This window comes from Thermobia domestica, chromosome 9, assembly GCF_964235325.1.
Source record: "Thermobia domestica chromosome 9, izTheDome1.hap1.1, whole genome shotgun sequence".
In the NCBI taxonomy this organism is placed as follows: domain Eukaryota; kingdom Metazoa; phylum Arthropoda; class Insecta; order Zygentoma; family Lepismatidae; genus Thermobia; species Thermobia domestica.
Window position 1 is genome coordinate 261,798,638 of NC_137462.1, and position 24,631 is coordinate 261,823,268.

At 37.4% G+C, this 24,631-nt stretch overlaps 1 protein-coding gene across 4 annotated transcripts in view; it reads left to right on the top strand.

Annotated features, from left to right (window-relative positions):
• Window positions 1–24,631, top strand: part of SPR (G protein-coupled sex peptide receptor) — a 2,424,528-nt gene that overhangs the window by 178,353 nt on the left and 2,221,544 nt on the right. For 2 of the 4 annotated variants that reach the window (XM_081726002.1, XM_081725999.1), the window contains exons 1-2: window positions 2,025–2,232; window positions 9,221–9,296. The gene's annotated coding sequence lies outside the window, so the exon portion shown is untranslated. Of the gene's footprint in view, window positions 1–2,024; window positions 2,233–9,220; window positions 9,297–24,631 lie in introns of those variants that run through there. The other 2 variants (XM_081726000.1, XM_081725998.1) reach the window with 1 other exon arrangement.

Below are 24,631 nucleotides of genomic sequence, written 5' to 3' on the forward strand. Positions count from 1 at the left end.
TACGAAACGTGGGCCTATACTTAAAGGTGAAATATAAACCATTGTAATCTGTTCAATGAGTTCCCGCCGAGCATTGAACCGAGAATTTTGCGCAACGAAGGCACACCTTTTACCCACTACACCAGTAAAGGATATTATTATTATTATTATTATTATTATTATTATTATTATTATTATTATTATTATTATTATTATTATTATTATTAGTTTTAGATTGTCATGACTAAAGCTAAGGGTAAGCATTCACTCCAATTACCATCAAATTGAAAGCTTATAAGGGTTACTTAGTAAATGAAGTGCATGATCAAAATACCAGTTGCCTAGAAACTTTTATAATGTTACTAACTTTTATCTTTATTTTCCTATAAAAATCCTACGTTGTTTCTAATTTATGCTTGTTATCTATTTTCTTTCCTATTTATGTATTAATAATAATGCAGGGATTATCTCATGTTTTCCGTAAATCACATAAGAGAAAAAAATAATCTCATTGAACGCTCTCTCATTATCGCGATCTGTAACCCTTTCGTCTAGAGCTATCTTCTTTTAAGATTGTTTAAAACCAAACTTTGATATTGCCTTCTTTTCTTTGTGTTTAAAGTTTCCTTATTGGTTGTGTTATCATAGTTTTCCATTAACTGCTTCTTGTCACGTAACTATTCGTGCGTACACGGTTTTCATCGTTTGAAACAAATAAAACAACACCTGCAAGTTAGAGCAGTGCTCTTTCAACAAAAAGGAACCACTTTTTTTAAATTTAGCAAGATGGTTATTTATTTTTTCTGTGAAGCAGATGTATCCATGCGATACTATTAGTTTATTATTCTACAATGTGTTTATACGAAATGACTTGTGGTAGTGGAAGCTATTTCAACCTAAAATCAGGGTGGTTCATGATAGAACACTTACCTTTCTTGCGTAGGGCCCCTGGTTCGATCCCCTGACAGGTGGGTAACATAGCGATCGTCGCTTTTCTCAGGATACTCAAGTTTCCTCCCACACTATCATCCACCAATTCTTCCAACATCATTCATTTAAAATAATAATCGTCTTCTTTAGCCTAAAGGGCATAATCGTGGTACATTAAACTAAATGATTTCATTTCATTTCAACGTAAAATTTAAAATATGATTTCATTTCATTTCAACGTAAAACATAATTCGGTAGTATGTATTATGTACATAGAATGGGTTTGCAACGGATATAAAATAAATAATCTCTGCAATCATCAATCGTTTGTGAACGATTATCAATTTGTGTTCCGTAAGGCCACACTAATTGTTCCCTAAAGCCTTTGGCTCGTTGTACCTTATCTGTGAAATAGTCCTAATATATGCAATTTAATGTTATAGTTACACTTAGGTCTACATCTTTCACGATTAAGATTAGGAATTAGATTTCTGGGCTATCGGCAGATAATATTTGTGTTTGTTACCTGCGTCTGTCTGTGTCTGTTCCTTGTATTTTTTAAACATTCTTTTTTTCTAATGTAAACTATAATCTTTAAATTTTGAATTTTGTATCATGTTTAGGTGGTAGATTAGGCTTCATATAGCCTTAACCTCGACGCGTAAAACAAGTCGAAATAAATAAATAAATAAAAACAAGGACATTCATTTGTTGAGCCATCTCAACGTAAAACGTAAAGCCCAAACAATGAAGAAATACAATGCGAAGAAAAACAAACAATGCATTTCGCATTCTGAGACTTCTTTGGAAGCTGAAATTAGAACTACACACTAACATTTCCTATTAATACTTGATAAACAACAAAGATTAATGGATTTTAACATTAATATACATTTATTATAATATAGCAATTTATCCTGCGTATTTATAGTGTTAGAATAAGTAAATTGTAGTTTAAAATAAAACAAAATAAGAACATGCTCAGAGTATACAAAAAGTATATGCTAAAAGCAGAAGACGCGATTTCCTCTCTTCAGCGTGACGTCATACTTCTAGCGACCAATGCCAATTCGAATCGCATATTTGGTGGTTACCTTTGACTTACGTAGTAGCAACGGACTTTTTGAAACGGGAGGATGTCAAACTTTCCGTAGACAAAAATCTGCATAAAATGAATAATTTCGTATGTTATAGTGCGTTATTTAAGTGATTTTTACAACAGTGAAGTAAGTTTTATAACTGTGGAAAAAAAGATGGACATTTTCTATCTTTGTGATTCAGTTCTGTATCCGACCACATGCTACACTGGACAAAGCAGATTACGTAAGCATTAACAAGTTTAAAATTTAAGTGTAGAAATGCCTGTTTTGCTATTCATATAATAATAGTGTACAGGGAAGATAAGCATTATTAATTCTTATGCCATTTTTTGTGATAAAACGTACTTAATAGCTTCCAATCATCTGCTCCATCATGCTACGTACGTACAGGAGATCTGGGTCTGGTTTAAGTTGCCGAATAAAGCGGTAAATGTATTTTTTCTTCCCTTTAAATTGTTAAAACTTGTTCAATATTTTTCCAAAGTGTTTGGACTTATTCACCAAGTTTTATAGTAACGATTGAGGTTATTCCATGTTTAGTTACTTATTTGCTGATTATATATCTATATATCTATCTATCTATCTATCTATCTATCTATCTATCTATCTATCTATATATATATATATATATATATATATATATATATATATATAAGGTGTCCATAAATTCCGATGCCATCCCGTGTATCTTCGAAACGACTAAGAATATGATAAAATGCAAAAATACGACCCCTCGTACCCCTATCTGGCGGTATCTGGGGTGGACCTTTTATAACTCAAAATTCAAGCCCCTTAAAATAATGATGGACGTGTTTTTGCGTTTTATCACATTCTTAGTCGTTTCGAAGATACACGGGATAGCAACAGACTATATGGACACGAAATGCTAACCGCTTAGCCACGGATGAGCTCATGGATGGACTTTGTACAGGTAGACTAACACGAAAAGGTTAGTGGAAGGCTGCAGTGCGTAGGAGTATTCCACTTTGCAACGAGTGACCTGCGAATATATGACAGAAAAGGCGCACGCCTTTCTTGGAAGGGGTCTAAAGCATTGTTGGGTCTGGTCAGAGGAATGGTGGATGACCGTTCCTACTTACCAGATGGTATTGGCGTCGCGGCATGCACTCAGCGTCATCAGGGCAATTGGAAAAGTAGTGTACTTCGAAAAAAGAGGTAGCGAGCTTCAGTCTAGAAAGCCAGCAATACAGGCGAGAAAAGCCCATGTATGAACAGATATGGTTGTGTGAGCAGATATGGTTCCATGATGTTATAAGGCAAGCTCATCTCCCGCAAGTGCAAGTGTTAGCTACCGAATCGTATAACTTGATCTGCAGTTCAACCCAATCTAGTGGCACCAGGCGAATCTAGGGGACTTGAGCTCAATATTAGAGATTTAGTGTTCTACCGTCACGTATTTCACATTCAAATAACATGCTTCGGCCTAACTTAATATGCTGATACCCAGAGCCGTAGCCTGAGGAGGCGAGCGGGGCAGTCACCCTGGCGCTGATGGCAAGAGGGCGCCGAACGAGTAAGAATAAAGAAAAAGTGTTGGAAATAAGTAAACGACGCATCGCTCTGAAAAGAGTATTGGCGCCATATTAAATCAACATTGTTGTCGGTTTGCAAAGAAATAGATTTGCTAAAAATTTTCTTGCTCGCTATGCTCGCAATACAAAGGTTTTGATACGTCACAACAAATTTTTACTTATTAGTTAAAGAAAGTTATTATAATATGATTTCTTAATGATGATTTCATATACATGTCGCCAAGTAATGACATAGTGTACCTATTATCAAAATCATTACGGTCAGAGTTTGAAATGCGTGTTTGGCGTTTTTGATGGTGATAATTTTTGTTAATTTTTATCCAGTCGGATTGATCACGACGGTGAGAATGAAGATACGAAAATGAGAGGAATAAAGAGAACACACAACCTGCTGTTTGTGCGAGAATATTAAAAATGAAGATAAACAAGGGGAATAAATAACATTTTCGATCTTGAAGCAGTTGTAGAAAAGGGGCTTAAAGGGTCAGAACTTAATGTAACGAATTTCGTGTTTTTCAAAGACTAATCACTAGCAGTGACTTTATTCTTAATTCCATTGACATGGGAAATACTTCCAATTTGAAGAAATTCATTAGAATCATTTCTCCATCAACTACTTCTATCGCCAGGGTTTTTTTTTGTGCATACGTATCTAGTTGTGTGATATTTTTCTACCTAGATACAAAAGGTATATACACATTATATATATATATATATATATATATATATATATGTGTGTGTGTGTGTGTATGTATGTATATACAGGGTGGGCCATTTTAATTAATCCACTGAAATATCTGAAAAATGATAAAACATTGAAGAAATCTTTCAAGTACACGTTATATAATGCTAAGGGGGAAAACCAATTCCGCCAAAAGTACCCCTCCCCGCCCCCCCCTAAATGGGGGTAACGGGGGGTACCTTTGAAATGTCAAATGGGAACATGGGTCGAGTAACACCTCGTTCGAAAGGTCTTGGAAAACTAAGTAACGCTGTACCAAAAGATATTCCATATTGTGCACCGGTTTCAAAATGGCCGCCATAATATGGTTCGGAAACTCCAGTACCCGTAGTGTGAAAACCATGGAAGGTAAATGAATGGAACAAAATTGAAATACGTAAATATCATAGGGCATATCGAACGGTGTGGTCCCTGTGATCCCAGTGGCCTCCCTGCTAACTTCAAAATTTCAAATAGTAACATGAGTCGAGTGGTACCTCGTTCGATAAATCTTGCAAAATCTAACATATTACAGGAGAAAACGATTGATGTGAAATGACAGTGTTTTCAAAAGGCCGCCGAAACATAGTATCCGTGTCAGAGAAAAGGTTTAGTACCCGTAGTATGAAAGCGATTGGAGATAAATCAACAAAAGAAAAACTGGAGTAGCTAACTGACGTAAGTCACATCAAGAGGTGTTGTCGGGGTGACTCCAAGGGCCAACTGAAAGGCATCCGGGGCCAACTTGAAAATTTCAAATAGCAGCTTGAAGCGAGTAACATCACGTTACATAGACAAATTAATATCAAACAGCTTCTGTAAGAAAATTTTCGACATGAGACACCGTTTTCAAAATGATCGCAAAGACATGGTGACTGTGTCTAAGAAAACGTCTAGTGCCCATAGTATTTAATACGGTTAGTCATAAATGAAAATAACGAAAATTAAATAGGAAAACCACGGAGGCGTTCCAAGGCTCGAGAATAATACAACAGAGATAAAAATATTAGAGTAAAATTGCCATAATGTATAGAGAGAAATCCAAGTCCTGCAAAATAATCTCTCCCTGCGCTCTGTATGTGAGTGGGGTGGAAAGTAAAGTGAAAGTTCAAACGAGAACTCTACTTTAATTCGTAAATTAAGGCTAATCTTACAAATAGGTATGGTATGGTTGAAACATTTGTTTGCAAGGATGACGCTGTAGTGACTAAAAAAAAGAGAAACTTTTATGCAATGCGTGCTGGTTATTCAGAAAGCATTTCGGGGATATACGTACACACCGTTTCGTCCCTCAAGCTCACAATATGACATGAATGTTAATAGTTAATCAAAATGTAACTGTGGCCATCCGCGTTAACTTAGTGCACCAATTCTCTATGCATAAAGTCTGCCTTCCAAACAGCATTGGGTAGGTCAAGCGTACGCCCGAACCGTTGTCCAGTCGGACATTGAAATTTTGAAGTTAGCCCACAAGACCCCTTCAGGGAGGCCACTGGGATCACAATGATTACATCATTCGATATGCCCTATGATATTTACGTATTTCAATTTTGTTCCATTCATTTACCTTCCATGGTTTTCATACTACGGGTACTGGAGTTTCCGAACCATATCATGGCGGCCATTTTGAAACTGGTGCACAATATGAAACATCTTTTGATACAGCGTTACTTAGTTTTCCAAGACCTTTCGAACGAGGTATTACTCGACCCATGTTCCCATTTGACATTTCAAAGTTACCCCCCGTTACCCCCATTTACGGGGGGGCGGAAAGGGGTACTTTTGGCGGAATTGGTTTTCCTCCTTAGCAATATATAACGTGTACTTCAAAAATTTCTTCTATGTTTTATCATTTTTCAGATATTTCCGTGGATTAATTAAAATGGCCCACCCTATATATATATATATATATATATATATATATATATATATATAGAGAGAGAGAGAGAGAGAGAGAGAGAGAGGGTGAGAGAGAGACATACTTGTGTGTATGTGTGTTAGTGTATTTTTAATATATTAATAATATGTAACCTTAAATTCAGAATTTTCATTCATTAAGAAATTAAGTAGTTACTACAAGGTAGTAGCCGAAGTTGTTTTGGATTGGGTACAAAAATTAAACATATTCTTCCTCCATCGATCAAGATTAAGGAATTCGCATAGAAGGCTTCTTCTGAACTTCCGTTATATTTCACAAAATATTTCTTACCGTGGAACAACCGAAATTAAAATCCTATTTTTGTGGTCGCATACAGAATAAAATTACAAAAGTTTACAATCATTACTGGAAATTAATGCTGTCACCCATTTCGAAAATTTTAAAAGCACGTAATTTCTAATGGTATTGAAATTTCATTTCTTATCGATAGTATGAAACGTTGTAAATAGTTGTAAATTGCTACGACTGTTCTCCAAGTGGATTTGTATACAACAAAAGTTAGTTTCGTCAAGTTTAACAAAGTTCGTCAAGTTTAATACCACTTTCTTGAACACAGCTCTTACACATAGTGATCGCTTTTGGTGTTGCAATGGTCTATCCAAATAGCTTGATAAGAACTCTGCATAGCATAACAATAAAAGCTGCTTCTCTTATTTGTAAAAGAGCTTGGTAAGGTGAGAGTAGGGGGCGCTGAATTCTACTTCCTTCTGGGCGCCGAAACTCTAGCTACGGCTCTGCTTATACCGACTACCATCCAGCCTGTGAATTCTCGATCATTAGGCGTTAATGTCCTTGTGCACATGGTAAATTTTCAAGGTGTGTCCTTCGATCGTGGTTCGCTTTAGCAATGTAACCCTGTTCACACACACAAGAAGTGGGATATACCTACTGCGCGGCCAAACCAAAGCTCTTACGGCATACCAGTTTATCCTACAGGTCGAATCGGGGTGCTAGCGAGTCAGCCCCTTCCATATTCTGTAGGCATGGTGCCCGAGTTTACACCTGCCAGTGCAATCAGCGGCTACCGTATCACAAACTTTTACCAAAGCCCGACAGAATCCAAGCCAAGCCGAGAGCCCCAGGCATGCCTGAAAGGGATTGATAATCCCTGGCTCAGCATTTCTACCGTTCAATGGCTATCGCCTTCCCCGTAGGGGTGCCGCGAACACGTTGAAATACTCCATTTCAATCCAGATCCAATTATATGCATGAGTCATTATTTGGGTGTGATGCCTCCCCTTTATTCTGGAGATTCCTTCTTTCTGCTGGGATCAGAAACCATTACCCACATAACTGGGATTGGCACTTTCCCCAGTCGCCGTTCAATTTCCCTCGAAACAGTGAACTGACATTCCCCAGTAGAATCGTGCGACCAATACAGGATTTCCTTTATTTACAGTAGAGGTGCATCGTACATTACCAGAGCCAATATAGGATGTAGACCATCTGTGAACAGATAAGGTCATTTGAGAGATCCCAAGTTTCATCCCTTGATAGGTTTGTTCAACGAATATGGAACTGCCTATCTTGTACGTCTTCGGGTGCCACGTACATGTTGAAACTATGGTACCTTCCGAATCTAATGGTATGTGGAAGAACCACCACACCCTCTCTCGATAGGGTTGTCTAAGAATTTGGGACTTCCTTTATTTACGGAAGAAGTACACCGCACATTACCAGACACAATGGCTGATGTAGATTGTCTCCTTTGAAAGAAAATGGCTATTTGGGAGCGGCGACTCTTTGATAGTATCGTGGTGACTTCACTAACTCACTCACTCTTGAGGTAGGAGAGTGCATTAGGATACTAGTATCGCATTCGGAACAAAAAAGAGCACGCAGTAAATGCTCATTGAGAGCTGTACCACATCTTTCTCCCAATAGGGAATGAATCCACCTTATAGGCACACTACTACCCATCTTACAAACGTGATGAGGTACCACGTAGTCTTATCTCCCGGACTTAAGCGACCTAATTGCTCACTTCGGATGATAGCCAAAGACTCACCTCCACCAGTAGGGGAGAGAGTACTGTAAATATCCTACGTACCTCAATGATGCTGTGACAAGGCTGCATGTACTCTCCTAGATCCGGTGATATGGATTAGCTGCCATTTAGAGATCCGGCTGAAGCCTTTATACCCTGGTAGATTGTTGTCTGAGGTTTTGTACTTCCTTTAGTCTTCTAACATAACGAGAAAATGTGCTTTCTCACAGTTCTCAAGTTTCAATGTACCTCTACTAAACTACAGGCCTCACATTGAAAATGCGACCTGATAGTATCAAATAGGGTTCATCCCCTTCTCAGAACTGGCTTAGGACCAACCATAGCAGGATTCTACTAATCATCATTAAACATTAATTATATTTGTGCATAATAGATAGCAGTATGTTATTTAAAAACGTTATGACCAGTGTAAAAGGTAATGAATTGTAACTAACCGTATGTAACGTGTACGTATTGGTTGATACAGTAATTGCAAAAAATGTTTTGTTCTCGCGTTAAGTTTACGCGCAAAGTTTGTCTGGGTGAATTTATTGCCCCTTTCACATTCTTATGATCAACTCCAATCTGAAATGAGACTACAGTAATACACGTTCCTAGAGGAAATAAGATATTCAAAACAATTGCATCCCCTCATCATTGAAATAAGTGTTCCACTCTTTTTATTAGAACACCTAATTAAAAATATTTCTGAAACTCAGGGAGGGGTAATTTCAAACTTTGTCCTCTCCAAATAACTTTCCGATACTTACTACGTGTTTTCTAATCCCTGCCATAACTACAAGCTATATAAAACTATTAGTATTCGTATTTGCATAGTAACATAAATTGCTATTCATTGATTTTCGAAAGCGTAAGATTTATCTATAGCTGATTCCTCTAGAAACACTAGTCTTTCGAAAATGCATTAGTTCAAAGAAATGAAATGTGATTTTGTAAAGTAAATTTGAGATTCTGTGTGATACTAATATGCTGTTTTTTTATTTCTTCCAGATATTTAAAATGCTAGTGGAAATCGAGTATAGTTTACGTTGATTTACGTTCTTGATTCCATCGGAAAGGACAAAAGGTAAGTGATTTTTAAAACTACAATTGTAATTAATACTTTTTTTTCTTTCTAGATGAGCATTCTTTATAGAAATTATGAGTTACTCCAACGCTAATGTCATATTTATATAGTTTTCGTTCCTAACCATTTCGGTAAGGTCTAATTAATATTCCTAATTTTAATCTTCCAAGCATCTGTAATAATAAGAAGTACTACATTGAACGCTAGCATGAGTTATCAAGAATATAATATGTGAGTAATGGTAAGTGCAAGTAATAGAAAGTTAATCTTCCAAGCATCTGTGATAATAAGAAGTAGTACATTGAATGCTAGCATTAGTTATCAAGAATATAATATGTGAGTACCAAACATCTGTGATAATAAGTACTACATTGAACGCTAGCATGAGTTATCAAGAATACAATATGCGAGTAATGCTAAGTGCAAGTAATAGAAAGTTAACATTTACAATTCAATTGTAACATCTTCGTAATACATTTATTGTCCTTTGTTGTTAATGATTTATTTCTCTCTACGTATGGTTACTAGTACAAATATGTGATTATATCAAATTCATAAAACTTTTTGCTAACATCCTCCGAATTCTATAAGCAATTACAATCCAAGTTTTACTACTTTGGAGATATTGAAGCACCAAGGAAAACTAAATTAAAATTGGTTGACTCATTTCAAAGTTATCGATAAGAATATTAAAATGTTTGTACATGTGATTAGAATGTGTGTATATTCTTACTGGTGAGCACTGAAGTTACAAATCTTTTCGGGGTCCCCGAAGCAGGCGGGTATTTGTGGGTCCCTAACCAGGTTTACTTAGTGTAAGAGAGTATTTGTCGGGCCTTCAATCAGGTTGTTCCTGGTTGCAAGAGTGCATTATGCCTTTCATCCCTCCAATTAGCAAGTTGTTTTGATGTAGTAGTTAAAGCTTGACATTATTAATAGAAGCCATAACTACTGTACCCCTTGAACTGATTTTTATATGTGATTTCCCGGTTAGTTCTTCTGGGCCTTCTCTCCTTCATGTCCCGTCCCGGTCCTCTCGTTCTGACAGGTTTGAAAGGGCAACACCATTAATACAAGTAGTCTACTAAACCTTTCGATTTCACCAAAGACATATTAAACATATAGTGTTAATGATCGGTTTCGACTTCATTTCAGTAATTTTGTTCTTCTGCATGCAAAAACGATAATCATGCCTGTTGTTGTGCATGATTGTGAAACATGGTCCTTTACTCTGAGGGAAGAACATAGACTGAAAGTACTTGAGAGCAAGACCCTGAGACGAATATTCGGACCCAAGAGGAACGGAAATGGGGAATGGCGGAAACTTCATAACGAGGACCTATATACTTTATATGGTTTACCAAACATTGTTAGGGGCATCAGATCTGGGAGGCTTAGATGGGCAAGTCATGTAGCTAGAATGGAAGAAAGTAGAAACGCTTTCAAAGTCTTGACTGGAAGACCAATCGGAAAACGACCATTAGGAAGACTCAGGCGCAGATGAGAGGACAATATTAAGATGGATCTCGCAGAGATAGGAATACAAAGTAGAAACTAGATTCAGTTGGCTAAGGATGGAAGTCAGTGGAGAGTTTTTGTGAACGCGGCATTGAACCTCCGGGTTCCATAGGCCATAGAGTTAGTTAGTTAGTTTAGTTAGCATGCAAGGGCTCAGGCTAAGTTGACAATCTGAAAGATGTTCTATATTGTGCAATACGCGCTTGTTAATAGTTTTAATATTTAAGTAGTTGTTAGTTTTTGAACATTACTTACAATTTAACAATAGAGAAGGTCAGAACAAATTTCTTATTACTGTTTTTTTTATGTGCTAATCTCACATACACAAAATGAATAAAATGGTAAAGTTTTTCAGTAATAATATGAGCCTCAAACAGTGGATGTATGCCACCTTTATCCAAGAGCCCTGGTACGTTTCATCATTTACACTATCAATTGTTATGGTTCGACTAGCGAGGTGCATTATTTACAGAATACTCAAACATCACTGAAGCATAGAATGTTCACGAGAGTAACTGATGACCATCTAGGTATATTTTTTGACTTATTATTTTGGTTTCGCTTATTGTGGCTTCCTTCTTAAGCTAAGGAATAAAATTATTCTCTACTATTATGTTTATTGTTACTTCTAAAGACAATAAACAAAGCCACATTTAGCTAAGGAATATTGTTTTACTGTTAGTATTGCCATACTGGAACATGATATTGATACATGTACGGGAAATAATTATTGACTACAAATATAATTTAACTATGAACCAACGTTACGAATTGAGACGTTATTATAAAATGGAGTGATAAAGATAGTAATGTTGTGTGATAATATTTCCTCGTAGCTCCTATGTAGGCGTGTCCTGCTTTTAAGTTCAGAAAGTGGCTGGCAAATGTTTCACGAGTTATGTAGCCGAACAAAAACAAGGAAGTTATTAATGTACAAACGAAAAACGTTTCTATTAATGACTATAATGTTTGGTTGCTGAGGACATTTTATGAAAAGAAATTATCATTATAAAGCACTTTCAGTTTATTACTTCTTGTTCTCCTCATGACAGACTAATCGGAAACTATGTGTGTAATTTTGGCCCTTCCTCTGTAAGTGTGAAACTGAAACATTTTAATCAATCAATTTATTATCAATGGATGGATGCTAATAGTTTTGTTTATTTCCATTAAGAAGTAAGAGCAGACACTCAAATTGTGTATTCTATTGTAATACTCCTGGGAAACCATTCTGCAATCACTAGATAAATCTCACCGATGATAAATTGGATTCAGTTTCATCTACAATGTTTATAATATTATTACGGATAGTAAAGAACCAACATAAACACCATAACGGTTACTTTAAGCTAGATAATCAAGTAACTTGATCCGAAATCCAGGAAGATCGGATTCGGGGTCTCTCGGGTCTTTTAAAATTGTTCCTTAATTCAGTCCCGGGATATTTACCCTTCTAGTGAGCTATATACAATTTCTGTGGAATTTCGTGGGATTCTCTCCCTTTCTCATTTCTGTAGTGTACGAATTCCACTACTATTACTCATTTGTAGTGTTACTAATTGTTTCTTAGCCTACGGGGCATAAAAGCGAAAATTTTATTTAAAAAGATAATCTTGATTGAATTGGAGGACCTTTTCTGGGGAAATGGGTGAAATGCAGAGAATAGGGCCGAAGCTGAAGAGCAATTGATTTTCTGAAACTTATTCAGCAAAATTACTAGAATTTATTAATAGGATCAGATGTGTTGTTCGAGGGTCTTACGGTGAAACAGTGGAGCTGGCGTCGAGGTAGTCAAACGGTGTGAGCCGTTAGACTGACGATTGTGGTGCAATATCCCATCACGGGTTCGAATTCCACTGTAAATATGGGAAGTTTTAACTGTTCTTTTTATTTCTGAGTTTGTGTCCCCTGTCAGTCTCGAAGTCAGTGAAAAGGGCAAGAAGGAAATACTAGAGCAAAGAAAAGTTCTAAAGTAGCTGAGTGTTCTCGGGCGTTCTTCTTGGCTTTGAACCATGATACGCGATACAGTGGAGGTTCTAGTACCTCTGAAGGGCATAATTATTTTTAAGTGTCCTCTCGATATTTTTGTATTCCTGTACCTGCCCAGCTTGGTAGGTCTTACAAATACAAGCAAGTAAAGTTTAAAAAAGGGAGAGCACTCACTCGGTATGTAGGGTTACCCAATCCCAAGCTTTGACATTGTGCTGAACAGCATCGTACATAGGTCCTTCTCTTCCTCCAACGTTATAATTCCGCTAATGATTTCATGATCATTCGCTTTCATTAATCATCTATCTCCGTGGTGTCTTCCTGTTTTGCCTAAAGGCCCTCCATCACTTTGGAGAAAATATTTTAAATGATCCTATCTTTAGACAGAACGGAAATTTCCGTTCTGCCTAGTCTTTCGACGCGGGAATTCTGTACAGGGATGATTTTTTCCTATGGATTTTTTAGTAATTCTAACAGATTCTGTAAGAAGAATGACTATGTTTTTCAAGTTTCATCATAAATTTTAGATGTTATTGTACTTGTCCTTTTCGGGAGATTGACTAGTATACAGTTCTGATATTAGCAGTGTTACTTTAGTAAAGATGAATGTGATTTTTTTAATATCTGCAGGGAAATGGAGAATTAATTACACGTTACAAGAAGAAAGTTATTTTAGGAAGTAGAAAAATTACAGGTAACATTTTAGAATATATGACAATTAAGATAAAAACAATCAGGGTATGCCCTGGTACATCCAACATGTACGGTTACTTTTATTTCCGGCGCTAAGAATTTTCTTTGGATTTAGACCGCTTGGATCTTTTTCTGACCTCATTACAACCATTTTACAGGGTGTTTCAAAACAACACCGACAATGTTTGGCAGGTGATTCGTGACACCAAGACAAGACAAAAAGTATAGACCAATCTAGGTGCGCAAATGTTTCCTTCCGGAGTTATATGCTACCGAAAAAATAAAAAAAAGAACATTAAAGGTCCATAGCTCCAAAACTATGGGACCTACCATAGTCCGGTCAAGATTTCACCTAAGAAGTGGTAGCCTATGTGCGCTATCCAAATATCCAAGTTTCACAATTCTGCGGTATTTCCGCAACGATTTTTATAGAGATAGTTTATGAATACTTCAAACTATATACATTTAGCCAAAGTCCCTCTATAAAAGTTGTTTCGTGAGTACCTTAGGATTCTAAAACACGTATTTTTAGATAGGAGACATACTAGTTTCTGAGTGAAGTTTTGACCCGACTATGGTAGGGTCTATAGTATTTTAAAGTTATATTTAAAGTTTATTTTTAAAGTTAGTATTTTTAAAGTTAGTCTATAGTATAGTATTTTAAAGTTCATTGTTTCATGTTTTACGCAGCCAATAACTCCGAATGGAAGCATTTGTGCATCCAGGTTGGTCTATATTTTTTGTCATATCTTAGTGTCAGGAATCACCTCCCAAACGTTGTTGGTGTTGGTTTCAAACATACTGTATACATGAGTTCCGATTTGCATAAAAACACGCTAGAAGTCAACTATTTCGGTATTGCATTTCCCTAAAAGATTCCTCCCTGCATAGAATTCCCTGTCTCCAAAGATTATGCAGAACTGGAATTCCCGTTCTGCCTAAAGATAATATTATTGAAAATATTTTCTACAAAGTGCTGGAGGGCCTTTAGGCAGAACGAGAATGAATCGTCTCCTTTGGCCTGAAGGTCATGATCGTGGGACGTTAAAGAAAATAGCGAATTTTATTATGTTTTGTGAGTTATTAGTACACGAATTCATTATACTAATCGGAGCATCTACAGCTCCAAATTACTTTCAAAATGACAAAAAAAAGAAAGAAAAAAAAGAAAAAGAAAGAAAGAAAAAATAAAAGAAAAAACGAGAGACCAAAGAAAGAAAGAAAGAGATGGTAGACCACGTTGAGATATTATTAATCAAATATGCTGTTTAACACGAACATAACCTATTAAAGACGAAGTTATGATGGTCACAGTGAAATATTGATGCTACGATAGACTTACAATATTATAAACATTTCAGATCAGCAGACATTTTGGAAAAATAACTTTATAACATGAACTTCCTTTTCTTGCGTTTGGTATACAAAAACTGTTTTCCGATGTCAGGAGTCATACAAGTTATGATATTTATAATGTAATTTTCATGAAAGGTTTATGAGTCACGCAGGTAATTATATTTTACATGAAGCACATGTTTTGAGCTAGCAAAATGTTCTTTTTTTTTTTTTTTTACTTTGGGATATTATCTTTTTCTACTTCCTTGCTCATTTCACCCAACCAAACTGTCAACGGAATGGGTGAGGTACACAACCCCGATGACACGGCTGGAGAGATTTACAATGGCGGCTGGAGCAAATGATGTATTCCTCTTGGCTTTTGGCCAGAGCGTCTGAATCCTGGCAGGACGCCGCAAAAACCAACTTGGCATAACAATCTGTGGACATGCTTTAAGAAACACGGTCTCAACACTCTCATTCGTTTCCCGAACACACACATACACACGCAAGATGTCTATTAACGATAAAAAAATGCTAAGAGAGAAGTTCGCTTTCGAACTAATACGCATTTAATAGTGAAGGCCCTTTAAATCAAACTTTGTGGCTTTGAGTTTTGTCCTTAGGTGTCTAAACTTTTCAAACTATACAATGAAATGAAATCTTTCAGTTTTACGTCCCATGGTTATGGCGGTTAGGCTAAAGGGGACAGTGGTGATGAGAAATGGATGAAATGGTGGAATGAAGAAAGTGGGAGGAAACGGGAGAAGCTTGAGAAAACCCACGGGTACGGTGTTTGTCCGCCACAAAGTCCACACGGCGCAAGCTAGTATCGAACCAGGGACCCTAAGCAAATTATACAACTCTGCATCTCAGAGTGTTGGGATTTACAGCCTGGTCTCTGTATTTATGATAGCCAGTGCCCGTGGTGAAATAAAACTAAAAATGGAATTACATTCTTTTTAGTTTAACGTCCCAGAGTTATGAAGTGTAGGCTAAAGAAGACGGATGGTTAATGAAGTGAATGATGACAGTACTTTCCCATCAAGAATCGAACCCAGACCAAGTGCACTTACACCAGCGGGGAGAACCAGCGATATGCTACTATAATTCAGCACTCTTGAAGGGGAAATAGTGTGGTGGTGAACGCCCTTTGCTGTTATGTTTCATCTTGCATAAAAATCTGTGCAGTTAATTCAAGCCCTAGTGGAGATTCGGAGCCCCTTTTAGTAATACATTCTGCCCATGATAATCTGGGTGTTGTACGAAGAAAAAAAAGACCTGCACCCATGGCATTTTAAACTCTTTGATTAAACTACTTGGAAAGCAGACACAGTTGTTTTGCGTTACCTTGCGAATTTTAAGGTTCGTAATTAGAATACATCTAACAAATTACGAAATATTCCATTTATTTCATTTAGATAAGCCACTAGTTTACTTACATTTTCTAATCTGTTCATTCCAACTCTCCCTCTGGTGTTGTGGATGTTCGCTAACATTAACACATTCATTGCAATTTGGATAGAAACCTGGAGCCGATCATAATTGTTCCCAATTGAGTCGCGCATATAGTCTAAGACCGGCCCTGATATGAGAAGTCGGTGTTTTGAAACTAATCCGTATTTAGAACAGCTAATAGCTTGTTCTTCGCAATTTGAGGAGAGACTGTAATTTTCATGAGAGCTCATAGAAACGTTTTCTGGAGGTTCAGCAACAGAAACTACTTTGTCATTAGGCTCAGGTCGAATCGCAGAGAATATGTTAGAACACACATTTTTTTGTTTTCATGAATCCTCATTTATTAATAAGAAGAACCACACAGTAATGTGACTGCTAAACTCCCATTAAACCATGGATACTCCAAACAGCATTCAACGTTCTTTTTAATTAATCCATGCGTTGCTTCAGCGAAAACGTGATGGATCAGGAGTGGATCCAGGGGGGGGCGATCGGGGGAGGAAACTTTCTTATTTTATATATAAATAAAAGCCATCCCAGAGTTTGGAGTTCTCACAAGTACTCTAAGTAGCAGTATTATAACCTACCGCTTCCCCAGAAGTCCGTCCTGGATCCGCCCCTGGATAGAATACATGTGGATCTAACTTTCTGGTTTAGATGCTCTAACAGACAAAATATACACACACTGAACGCCATTTTATGTATTGCGAAACTGAACACTTAGTAGAAGTTATTCGAAACATTTATACACTTCCGAAAAAAAAAATCTATCTTATCTTAATCTTTCTTAACTATATATAAAACTACATGAGCTGAAATAAATTATTGAGCACTTCCTGTAGGGCTACAATGATTAAATTTGGCATGGTTGTACCTTTCCGGAACTAACCCACAGAAAAATTGACAAAAGTGAATATTTTTAATTTTTATGGGGTCTAAAGAGGGGATGAAAAAAATCCCCATGTTATGTAAATGGGTCTTTTTTGGACATATAATTTCATGTTTTAGGTACTTAGAATTGGAATAAAAAGTTGAAAATCGGTATGCCTCTATGTTTTCGTTAGCATTACTTAAGTAAATCAGTAAAAATAAAAAAATCCAACTGTAGAGTGGTTTTATGAAGAACTGAAAAGTCTTTCCCATGTTATTTATATGGAACACCTTTTACACCTCCAAATTTTTGAGCATTTCCTGTAGGGCTACGATGATTAAATTTGGTATGAATGTAGCTTTCTGGAACAAACCCACAGGAAAATTGCCAAAAGTGAATATTTTTAACTTCTAGGGTGTCTAAAAAGAGGATGAAGAATTTCCCCATGTTATTTAAATGGGCCTTTTTTTGGACCTATATTCTCATGTTTTAGATACTTAGAATTGGAATAAAAACTTTAAATTCGGTATGTTTGTACGTTTTCGTTAGCGTTCGTAAGTAAATCATCAGAAATAAAAAATTCCATCAGTAGAGTGTTTTTATGGGGAACTGAAAAATCTTTCCCATGTTATTTGAATGGGTGTTTTCTTGGGCTACAAAAGCGTATCTTTTTAGATAGTTGAAAAAGGAAAAGAAACGATAAAATTGTGGGTTGAAGGGGTGCGAGGGCATAGGCGAGCAAATACAGTATGTTGGGGCGAAGCCCCTAGGTAGCCAAAGGCTAATTTCTCTATGAAACAAACTAGAACGCAAACTAGAACTACCAGAACGTAGTCTATCTTGAAATAACATCGCAGCCCCAACTAACCACAATCACTATCATATCATATCTCGCACAATTTATATAAACCGGAAATCCTTATCAGAGTCAAATCTTACGTAGAACGTGATAAATACATGTACGGGGAGAGTAGCCGGTAACACAGATACCATATTATGACAAATATGATACGCTCTTGCAGTTTTGTCAACTGCTCACATGTTGAAAACTCCAAATTTAGTGCCAAAGCAGCAATTTCAGGGCAAGACAACTCAAAAACCGGAGCTAATTTTCAAATTCAGGGGTCTTAAGCTAGTAATGTTCAGCTGGTATTATTTCTGTTACATTTTGTGTTAAACAATGTACTCTTACTTGGTTTGTATATGAAATCGAAGTATTTCTTTTGTTTCGTCTTCGCCTATTGTTCTTGTAGTTGTTTCTGGGATATGTTTATTTGTTTCCCTCCCCCCGAAATAAATTTGTTATATGTACAACTTCATTAAACTTTCTCGGTACTCAAAGGAAAAACAAGTGTTTATTCACGTGTTATGAAAAGCCCCCCCGAAACAAAATTCTAAATACGCCACTGTTCAGAAGGAAACATTTAGTTTAGGAATTGTCAAAGATTAATTTTCTGTTGCTACTGTCTATTTCTGTGGTTTTGTTATGAAATCCATTTTTAAGCATACTGCACTTCAAATGCTTGCATCTCTTCCGCGCCAAGTTCCTAAATCAAATTTAGTGACTCATCTGTTTTCGCTTCAAACTCTTTTAAGATCCACGCCGCAGGAGCTGACGTATATGTATGTTTATCTCATGATTTAGGAAAAGTGAGAAAAACCGAGAAAGATTTTACGAGAAATGCAATTTTCGCGGAAGGAGGAAACAAGTTAGTTATATGCTTCGTCGTTTTTCATCTTTCATATGTTTATTATGTGCTCCTACATCAGTGAAGTTTATTTTTCTCAGTGTTGATACACTTGGCTTTATTCTGGATGTTGCAGTGTTTGGCGGTTTCCTCATAGCTACATGTATTCTAGCCTTTGTAGCAGTATTCCACGCTGGTCAGAGCACTGCATTTGAAACCTTTAGTATACACTATTAATTTTTTCACGAAAGGAATAATGAATAAGTTGACCAGTTTCTTGTATTCGATATCGTTTCCATCTTATGTAAGTAATAGAAATTTGAAAACAAGCCAAAAAAAAAATGTAACCTAACCAAATTTCCGCTTCTATATCAAAATTATACACAACGACGTTATGGCAATACGTTATTGGATTACTAGCAAAATTTCAATGTAAATACACCTGTTACGTAGAGTAATCCTATTTTACTTACCGCAGAAATAATTAACAGTACCTGTCACTTGAATATCACCAGGCAGTACACCAACAGTCGATTAGTAGGCCTATAGATCGATCAGAAGCTTTAATTATTATACCATTTTAATTAATCTTATTAGAAATTCTCTAAATTAACAGTTTTACATAAGTACGCCATCTCTAAATTAACAATTTTACACAAGTATGCCACTGAACTACGTAGTAAAACTGTTTTTGGTTTGTATACACTATTTTCTAGATCTTGTGGTTAGTCAGAGAATACTACTTATTTTCTTGTAGAGATGCATTACGGATGATGCAACGAGTTAGAATAGGGAGGTTCTAATAGATTAGTAATTATAATGCACCAGGAATCAGAAGGGGTTCTATAATGTAGTTATAAAGTCACGTGCCTTCCCAATTAATAGTATATATATAGTGTACCACATAGTGTATACGTATATATATATATATATATATATATATATATATATATATATATATATATATATATATATATATATATATATATATCGTCGCTGCGCCTCGAAGAACCGCTATGTGTTAACACCATAACTTTTCAGGAGAAGCAAAAAACATTACAAACTCTTAAAATTTTGCCAGATACACGGTAACACTTGAAAGATATATAAAAATTGGTTCTGCGTATATTATGCATTGGACATTGTTATAGCTTGCTTCAACAGTATTGTATTACTATTTTTTTGTGTTTACGTAGCACCTTTTGCGCCTTTATAAGCACATAGAGGATTTGTATACATTAATCAATGCGTACGTGATGAGAACCAGAAGCCTTTAATTTCAATCTATAATTTTTTATTGTTGTGGCGAAAGAATTGAATATTAGCTTATAGCATTATAAGGGACGCTGCCTGACAGCTTTCTACATAACTCATTTTCGTCAAAAATGTCACATAGCGGTTCTTCGAGGAGCAGCGCCGAGATACAGGGTACGCCAAAATAAGTGTTACAAACCAATATCTCGCGAACTATACATCAAATAAGAAAAACGTTAAGAGTCAATGTACAATACAGAGGGGCTTAAAAATGAGTCAAACATGAGGTTCCCCCGCCCCCAATTTGGGGGGAGTACGTGAAATTTTCAAATGGGGTATCATAGGTCGAGTGATACCTCGTTCGAAAGAGTTTGAAAAATTGAACAATTTTTGTAGGAAACAATTTTTTTTATATTGGGCACCTTTTCAAGATACCCCCACAAAATGGCCCTGTATCAGATAAAATTTCCAGTACTTATAAATCAGAAACGGCTGAGTAGAAAAAGATGAAACAAAAGGTGAGAAAGAAAAACGCATAGGTAACGTGGAATTGTGTTGTCGCGGTGTCCCCAGGACTCCACGTCATGGGGCCGCGGATACCAACTTGAAAATTTCAAATGGGAATATTTGGTCGAGGGATACCTTGTTTGATAGATTGTGGAAAACTAAATAGCTTAGTAGAAAATTTGTTTTGATTTCGGGCAAGCCTGTTTCAAAATAATCTCTGGAAATTGTTCCCTATTCAAATACAAAGCGCAGTGTTAAGGCTGAGTGTTACAAGCCAATATCAGCGAACTATGCATCAAATAAGAAATATATTAAGAGTCAATGTACAATACAGACAGGACTAAAAAAATTGGTCAAACACAAGGTCCTAATTTTGTACTAAGCTGTTTGGTATTTCACGATGTATCAAAGAAGGTATCACTCGCCCTATGTTGCCATTTAAAAATTCTACGTACACCTCTTCCTCCAAAATGAGGGCGAGGAACCTCATGTTTAACCCATATTTTAGGCCGTCTGTATTGTACATGAACTCTTTAACACTTTTGTTTCCCCGTTTTCTACTCAGCCGTTTCTGATTTATAAGTACTGGAAATTTTATGATACAGGACCATTTTGGGGGGCCATCTTGAAAACGGTGCCCATTATCAAAAATTATTCAATTTTTCAAGCTCTTTTGAACGAGGTGTCACTCGGGCTATGTTCCCATTCGAAAATTTCACATACACCCCCCGAAATGGGGGTGGGGAACCTCATGTTTGACTCATTTTTTGGCCACTCTGTATTATATATTGACTCTGTATTGTATATCTATATACAGTGGCGGATCCAGGATATGATCATGGACGGGCTAAACCATAGGTTGCCGCATTATCCAGTGTAAAGCAGGATTGAAACCCATTTTATTCAGTGTGCACTTGAGCGTCAAGTTGAGCTATAGCCCCTATAGCCCCCTCCTTGGATTCGCGCCTGTACATATATATATAAAATTAGATATAATTATTGACACTTATTCCTGTATATGAATGCGGAATTACTGAACAAATCTGTTCCAACTCATTTGTTTATGAGCGATTGGCCCAGATACCGTAAGTCACGATACTTAATAATACCCTCCGTTTACGAGTAATAGACTATGGTTCTAGTGTCTCCCTGCCGTCACAGAACAGTTTTTTAAATTCCTGGCGGTATACAATGTAATCACACACGGCGTGACTTTAAAACAGAATCCAGACGCGGTGGCTCAGTGGTACAACGCTTCCCTCTGGTGCATGGGATCCCGATTTTATCTCCAACCAAGTATTGTTGTGCATCACGACATTGTGTGTATAACCTGCTAATTGTTAAGTACAACGAGGTACTGGAATAATTGCATACCGAAATAGGGTATAAAGTTGGTGGTGGTTGATGGGCGAACTCGAACATAAGTAAATAAATTTGCTAAATTTAAACAATTAGAGCTTTTAATAAAGCACAATTTTAAAGTGTGTACAGCAGGTCGAAGGTTTGAGCACAACAGCCAAGGGCGCCGATCTCTGTAAATTTGGGGAGGGGCATTCAGATGCAGAAGGTATATATATATATAAACAGTTTAAGACAAAGTGCACTCGAATTATGACAAATATTGTGTATTCATAAATACAATATGGGGCCCACATGAGCTTTGTGGGGAGGCCGGGCCCCCTCAGCCCCCCAAGGATGGGCGCTCTTGACAACAGCTTAGATCTAAATTCGGTATAGAATTCGGAAATCAAGTTTGGATGATGAATAAGGCAAAGGCAGAATACATTATGACTACTCCACACACCATATGCATCTTTAGGCGCTATTGAACTAGATTTAGTATGTCTTATGTTGTGGTAGTGCTGGAGTCGTTGTTTCTAGAATTAAGTTCCCTTTTAATTTAGATGTGTTTGTGAACAGATCATACTGTGAGGCTTGGTTATAAATAAAAGTCTGTGCAATCTGCAACTTTACTGGATTCAGGATTGTCCCGGTCCGGACTTCATGTTATTTACAGATTCCGTTCTTCATAACTTTGGTGCTATATAAAAACATGAAAGACAATTACTTGTTTGTTTGAAAGAATACGAACTTGTAATTTTGTAATTTAGATAGAAACCTCTTTTCTATCGCTTAACTGTATAAAATTCAATTATTATTTTTAATTAAGGAACTGCATAATTTGTACCACTGGAGTCGTCATTGTTAGGGTTATCAAATGTAGGAGACTCAGGTGGGTAAGCCATGTAACCAGAACGGAAGAAAGTAGAAACACTTTGAAAGTTTTAACTGGAAATCCAATCGGAAAACCCAGGCGCAGTTGGGAGAACTGGCTATATTAAGATGGATCTCACAAAAATAGGAATACAAAATAGAAACTGGATCCAGTTGGCTAAGGACAGAAGTCAATGGGAGTTTTTGTGAACGTAGCATTGAACCTCTAGGTTAGGCCACAGATTAGGATTAAAAATTAGATTTCTGGGCTGCCGGCACCTAAGGCCATTTAGCCTGTCAAGTATATGAGAAATGACGTCCCTCGGCAAGCTCACTATCCGATGAAAGGGAAGGAAGGAACTAACCTGGGACTATTGTGTTAGGTACCATCCCGACATTTGCCTGGTGTGAATGAGGGGACACCCAGAAAAAACCTCAATCAAGATGAGTGGCCTGAAAAAGCTGTTACACTTTCGACCGAGTGGCCCCGCCGTCCGTAGGCCGTAGAATTAGTTTAGAGAAAATTAAAATTTGTTCAATGACACAAATTGTGATCAATTATCCAGAAGTCAGTGGGCAAATAGTTCACACCATAAATGAGTTCGGCTAATGTAGCCACACGAAATTTCAATCTTTTCGTTTTTGTTCAGAGATCCCAAATCTGATATTTATTTGCAGGAATTCAGTGTGGAATACTTACAGAAGGAGCAGAAAATAAACAACACCGAAACGCTGGTTAAATAGCTAGTACAATATTATCACAAATTTTTAAAATACATTACATTATTATATATATATACATATGGTGATCAGAAAAATGGAAACACCTGTAGTTGACAACACGTCAGATGTATGGGTTGGCAGTGGTGTCGTGGCGCCCGCAGCGCCGGACCGCTGGCGGTGGTGTGTTAGGTCGGTCTCCATACTACGTCAGGCGCAGTGGAACAGCAGTGTCCAGTGGCTGCAGCAGACGGAGGTAGTGTAAAATGGGAGACCTCTCAGATTTTCAAAGAGGGCAAATTGTTGGTGCGCGGTTATGTGGAGTGGGTGTGACGGCAGTGGCTACTGTGTTAGGTGTGTCGCGTGGGACAGTGTCGAAGGTGATGACGGCCTACACAACACACGGGAAAACCACATCGGGGAAGCGGAACAGTGGGCGGAAGAAAATCATGAGTGACAGGTCACGCCGGGTATTAAAGCGCATTGTCACGCAGAACCGTCGTGCCACTGCGAAGCAAGTGACAGAGAAACTCAATCAGCACCTCCCCCACCCTGTTTCGACAATCACAGTCCGCCGCAAATTACATGACATGAACTTACGGGGTCGTGTTGCACGGGCCAAACCGCTCATCAGGGATTATAACGCTTTCCACGCCGCAAATGGTGCCGCGATCATGCAACTTGGACCGTTGAGGACTGGAAACGTGTGATATGGTCGGATGAGTCATACTTCACCCTATTCCCAACCACGGGCCGTGTTTATATGTGGAGAACGCCCAAAGAAGCTTATGATCTGCAGTGTCTCCGCCCAACTGTGAAACATGGCGGCGGCTCGGTGATGCTGTGGGCCGCCATATCATGGTTTTCATTGGGTCCTGTGGTCACACTTAGCGGACGAATCACTGCCAACGATTATGTCGCAATTTTAGGAGACCACTTGCATCATATGGTCCGGATGTTGTTCCCGGACAATGACGCCATCTTCCAGGATGATAATGCACCCATTCACACAGCTGGCGTTGTTGCAGCGTGGTTTGAGGAACATCTAGATGAAGTTCAACACCTCCCCTGGGCCGCCCAACCCCAGA